The sequence below is a fragment of the Gossypium hirsutum genome, chromosome A10 (genome assembly GCF_007990345.1).
Source record: "Gossypium hirsutum isolate 1008001.06 chromosome A10, Gossypium_hirsutum_v2.1, whole genome shotgun sequence".
In the NCBI taxonomy this organism is placed as follows: Eukaryota; Viridiplantae; Streptophyta; class Magnoliopsida; order Malvales; family Malvaceae; genus Gossypium; species Gossypium hirsutum.
In genome coordinates, this window is record NC_053433.1 from 95,603,456 (window position 1) to 95,609,081 (window position 5,626).

The following is a 5,626-nucleotide window of genomic DNA, read 5'->3' on the forward strand; positions in this document are numbered from 1 at the left end:
GCATATGCAAAACAATAAAAATACAATATTAAAAGATATATATATATATAATGTATACATAATATAATATTAAAATATTTACATGGTATATACATAATAATGTAAAAAAATAAACTATTAGTAATATTATAAATATATACATATGGTAGTAATAATAATATAAAGGTATTTCATATAAACAGGTATGCACGTGAAAAAAAAAAAGAAAAGAGAAAAATAATAATTACAAAAGTATGAAATCAAAATAAGATGTAGAAACATGTTTATTCTAAAAAGAATAACTGAAACTTAATTGAGAGAAGAAACAAAATCCAAGAGATAACTTACAAGTAAAACAAAGTATTGAAACAAAATTTTGGGCTAAAATTAATTGCATATAAATGTCCGAGATCTAAAATTAAAAATGCCCCAAATCTTAAAATACCGTGCAAATGGGGCAAATTGAAATAGCACACAGACTGCAGGGCCAATTTAAAATAATATAAAACTTAAATATGACCCGATTGAAGGCTAGCACAAAGGAGGGGACCAATTGCGCAAATTACCCAATTAAAGGTAACATGCATGGTCCCAAGCAAAAAAGTTGATTCCACTCCCCCCATGCTACTTTGTTTTATTATTAATTAAAACTACTCCCCCATACTATTTTGTTTTATTATTAATTAAAACTATTCCCCCATACTATTTTGTTTTTATTATTAATTAAAATCATTCCCCCATACTATTTTGTTTTTATTATTAATTAAAACCATACTTTATTTTCTCTTTTTTTATCATAAAAAAAACCTTTTTTTTAAGAAAAAAATAACAAAAAAAAGAGTTAAAACACCACCTTACCACCCTACATTCATTTTTCAAAATAGAGAGAAGGCTCTCAACTCTCTCAACCCTTCCCCTCCTCCAGTCATCGGACCGGCCATCAACCGTCACGCCGGTCACCGGCCACCGACGGCGGCGCCGCCGTCCACTGTGACCGGAAAATCTTCCGAGGCCCTTTTTCGCTTCTCTTCTCGAGTAGAGCCCGGATTTAGGGTTAAAATGACCCAAAAACCTTCAAAAATTAATGAGAAGCACCCTAGAACTCAAGAATCCATTCGGTTTCCGGCCACCAATCCTCGGCGGTGGCTTCCTCGGTCGTCCACGATGTTGGAAAACTGAACACCGGTAAGATCCTTCCCTCTTTCCCTTTTTTTTATATTTTTTACAAGTTTTTTTCTTTGTTAAAAATATTTGTAAAATAGATAAAACGAACGAATAAAAAGAAGATCAAAAAAATAAAAATAAGGACAAACACCTTTTGAACTTGTTTTCTCCTTTTGATTTCTCCCAAAAGTCTCTGTAATACAACCCCCTCTAATACAATCTGTTCTCTCCCCAAAATACAATCGATTCTTCCTCAAAATACCATCGATCCCCTCCCCCCTTTACAATCGGTTCTAGTATGGCTTTTATAGCCATTTACAAACTTTATTATATATATTTGCTATCTTTTCTTCTTCTTGTATGGCAGGCAAACGGTGGTGGAGGCATGTGCCACTTGGTAGTGGTTGGAAGTGGGTGGTTGAGGCTTGCGGCTAGGGTATCTAATTTCTGAAAATAGGTTGTGGGCTAGGGTTTCTAAGCTTTTGGGCTTCTTTTAGGTTTTAATTTTTGGGTTGTAATTGGGTTGGTAGCTTTGTTTGTAAATGGACTTTTAATGGGCATTTTGATTTTTTCTTTTTTTTTTTTCAAAATTTGATTTATTTATTTTAAGGCCCAGGCAAAATATGGGTTCTACAGCTGCCCCTATTTGCTCATTGTTGTGTTAACAGGAATAGAGCAAAGACTAAAAAGACCCAATTTTGCTTGGGCTTGCCGAGTTTTGAGTTCTTCGATCTGTTCCCTATAAACACAGGGATGCCAAAGCTGCTATCTTCAACTTGTTCCCTATAAACACAGGGATGCCATGCTGAAATATTTGATCTGCTTCACTGTAAGCACAGGAATGTCAGATCTGCTATCTTCGATCTGTTCCCTATAAGCACAGGGATGCCAAATTTGCTGTTTTTCAACTTGTTCCCTATAAGCACAGGGATGCCATGCTGAAATCTTCGATCTGCTTTACTGTGAGCACAGGAATGTTAGATCTGCTATCTTCGATCTGTTCCCTATAAGCACAGGGATGCCAAATCTGTTGTTTTTCAACTTGTTCCCTATAAGCACAGGGATGCCATGCTGAAATCTTCGATCTGCTTCACTGTAACTCAGGAAGGCGATATCTGCTATCTTTGATATGCCCTCCGTCTACTACAGAGACGCCAAATCTATTTCTTCGATTTGTTCCCTGACAATACAGAGATGCCAAATCATCTTAGATTTGCTTTAACGTAAGCACGTGAAAACCAAATCAACTATGATTCGATTTGCTCCTTGTAAGCATAAGGATGCCAAACCATCTTGGATCCGCTTCAGCATAAACATCCGAAGGTGAGATCTGCTATGTGTCTGCTCTCCATCAAAGTGAAGATGCCAAACTTCGATTTGTTCTCTGACGATACAGAGACGACAAATCATCTTAGATTTGCTTTCTCGTAATCACGTGAAAGCCAAATCAACTATGTCTTCGATTTGTTCCTTGTAAACACAAGGATGCCAAACCATCTTGGATCTGCTTCAGTGAAATCATCTGAAGGCGAGATCTGCTATGTGTCTGCTCTCCATCAAAGTGAAGATGCCAAACTTCGATTCATTCTCTGACGATACAGAGACGATAAATCATCTTAGATTTGCTTCATCGTAATCACGTGAAAGCCAAATCAGCTATGTCTTCGATTTGTTCCTTGTAAACACAAGGATGCCAAACCATCTTGGATCTGCTTTAGTGAAATCATCTGAAGGTGAGATCTGCTATGCGTCTGCTCTCCATCAAAGTGAAGATGCCAAACTTCGATTCGTTCTCTGACAATACAGAGACGACAAATCATCTTAGATTTGCTTCATCGTAATCACGTGAAAGCCAAATCAGCTATGTCTTCGATTTTCTCCTTGTAAACACAAGGATGCCAAACCATCTTGGATCTACTTCAGTATAACATCTGAAGGCCAGATCTATTATGCTGCGGCCTATTACCCTACTGCCTAAGGGATTAAGGCGCGTCATCCTGTAGAATGATTATGCCTGATAATTAGGATGCCATGCTCGAAGTGAGTCAAATGTTCCTAATTAAACATGTTAGGATGCAAAATGTCATGAATATGACCCCTATCCTAGACGTCATCATTCATTCTTTCATTTGCCTTTCTTTTCTCAAAGCTTCATTCACGCTCAGCCCGTAGGCCTGTACCCTTCCTCCAATGCTACGATCCGCTGAGGATGTTTGTAGAACAATCTTTTCTTAAAATTGAATCATTGATTTTGTTCATTTTCCCTTTAGACTGGATGAAAGAAATTCCTCGAGTTCCTTCATCCTTTACTTACGTGAATTTCTCGAACAATTGTCCTGTTTTAGTTTCTTGTATTGTCTAAAAATTTCAGAGTAATGCGCAAAACTTCGTTTGTAAACATATTTAGTTCATCTATCATTATTTCAATGCAACATGGAAGATGAATAAATCTTTAAGAATAATTGGATTTGAATGAATTAAGAAGAAATAATACAAAGGAAATTAATCTGAAGGTCTATCTTTAGGAAGGAATAGAATCTAAAGATGGAAAACAAGATAGAAGTTAGATCCTCCAGATATCACCGCTTGAGTGCCTATACACCAGCTCCATGAAGTCTTTCTTGAGTTCAAAATGTGTTTAAAAAATCCTCAGTACTCTGTTGATGCCCTAGTTTGTAGCATTATTCGCTCTTTGTAACAAGATCACTGTGTACTCTTCAAAATTTGAGCTGCCCTTACAGGTTTTCAACTCAAAAACCTTTTGGTCACAAGGTGCCTTTTGCGGGTTTTCACATTAGATTCTCTTCTTCTTTAGACAAAGTATTTTTTAACTGAGTCTGAGTTCATTGGATTAGGTAAACTTTTCCTATCCATTTCTGCTAAGATCAATGCACCACCGGAGAAAGCTTTCTTCACAACATACGGCCCTTCCCAATTCGGCATCCATTTTCCTCTAAAATCCTTTTGAATAGGAAGGATCTTTTTCAGTACAAGGTCTCCCTCATGGAATTCTCTTGGTCGAACTTTCTTGTCATAAGCTCGCATCATTCACTTCTGATACATCTGACCATGTCGAATGGCTTTTAGCCTCTTTTCTTCAATCAAGTTCAACTGGTCATACCGGGATTGAACCCACTCAGCTTCATCTAACTTTACTTCTGTCAAAATTTGAAGAGAATATATTTCTACTTCAATAGGTAATACTGCTTCCATCCCGTAAACTAACGAGAATGGAGTTGCCCCAGTAGAGGTTCTGACAGATGTTCGATAGGCCAGGAGTGCAAACGGTAACTTCTCATACCAATCTCTATAGGTCTCAGTCATCTTCCCCACTATTTTCTTAATGTTCTTGTTGGCAGCTTCTACCGCCCCATTCATTTTTGGACGATAGGGGGAAGAATTGTGATGCTTAATCTTGAACTGGTCGCAAACTTCTGCTATCGTTTTGTTGTTTAGGTTCAATGCATTGTCGGATATGATCTTCTCAGGCATTCCATACCGACAAATGATCTCCTTCTTCAAGAATCGACTCACAGCTCACTTAGTAACATTCGTATAAGAAGCAGCCTCTACCCATTTTGTGAAGTAATCAATTACTACAAAGATAAACCGATGTCCATTCGAAGCTCTCGGTGATATTGGTCCAATAACATCCATGCCCCACATAGAAAAGGGTCATGGAGAAGTTATAACATGCAAAGGTGAAGGTGGTACATGAATTTTATCCCCATAAATCTGGCACTTATGGCATTTCTTGGTGTAACTGATGCAATCCCCTTCCATAGTGGCCCAATAATAGCCAAACCTCATTATTTGCCTTGCCATCGTGAACCCATTTGTATGCATCCCGCATACACCTTCGTGAACTTCTTCTAGAATTAACTTAGCTTCCACAGCACCGACACATCTCAAAAGTACTTGGTCTTTTCGTCTTTTGTACAGGATATCTCCGTCTAAAACATAGTCGCAAGCTAACCTCCTCAAGGTTCGTTTGTCATTTTCACTGGCCTGTTCAGGGTATTTACGATCTCTCACGTATCGCAATATATCTTGATACCAGGGGTTATTGTCATTTCCCTCCCTCTCAATATTACAACAATGAGCTAGAGCCTCGTAAACACTCATTTGAATTGGCTTCATTTCTTCTTCTTTATTTGCCTTGATCATTGAGGCCAAGGTTGCTAAAGCATCTGTCATCTGATTTTTGTCTCGTGGGAGATAATTGAAGGTGATGCTATCAAATTCCTCAAGTAACCCCAAAACTACCTTTCGATAACTAATCAATTTAGGGTCCCTTGTCTCCCATTCACCTCTAAGCTGATAAACAACCAACGCTGAATCCCCATATACTTCTAAAGTTTTTATCCCTCGCTCTATAGCTGCTTGAAGTCCCATGATGCATGCTTCATATTCAGCCATATTGTTTGTGCAATCAAAGTCCAACTTGCACATAAAAGGATAATGATCGCCATTCGGAGATACC

General features: G+C 37.8%; 1 long non-coding RNA gene across 1 annotated transcript; it reads left to right on the plus strand.

The window, feature by feature from the left end:
- Positions 1-857: 857 nt before the first annotated feature.
- Positions 858-1,715, plus strand: LOC121208444 (uncharacterized). The gene is made up of 2 exons (XR_005903486.1): positions 858-1,164; positions 1,511-1,715. It is a non-coding gene; the product is annotated as an uncharacterized lncRNA (long non-coding RNA).
- The last annotated feature ends 3,911 nt before the right edge of the window (positions 1,716-5,626 follow it).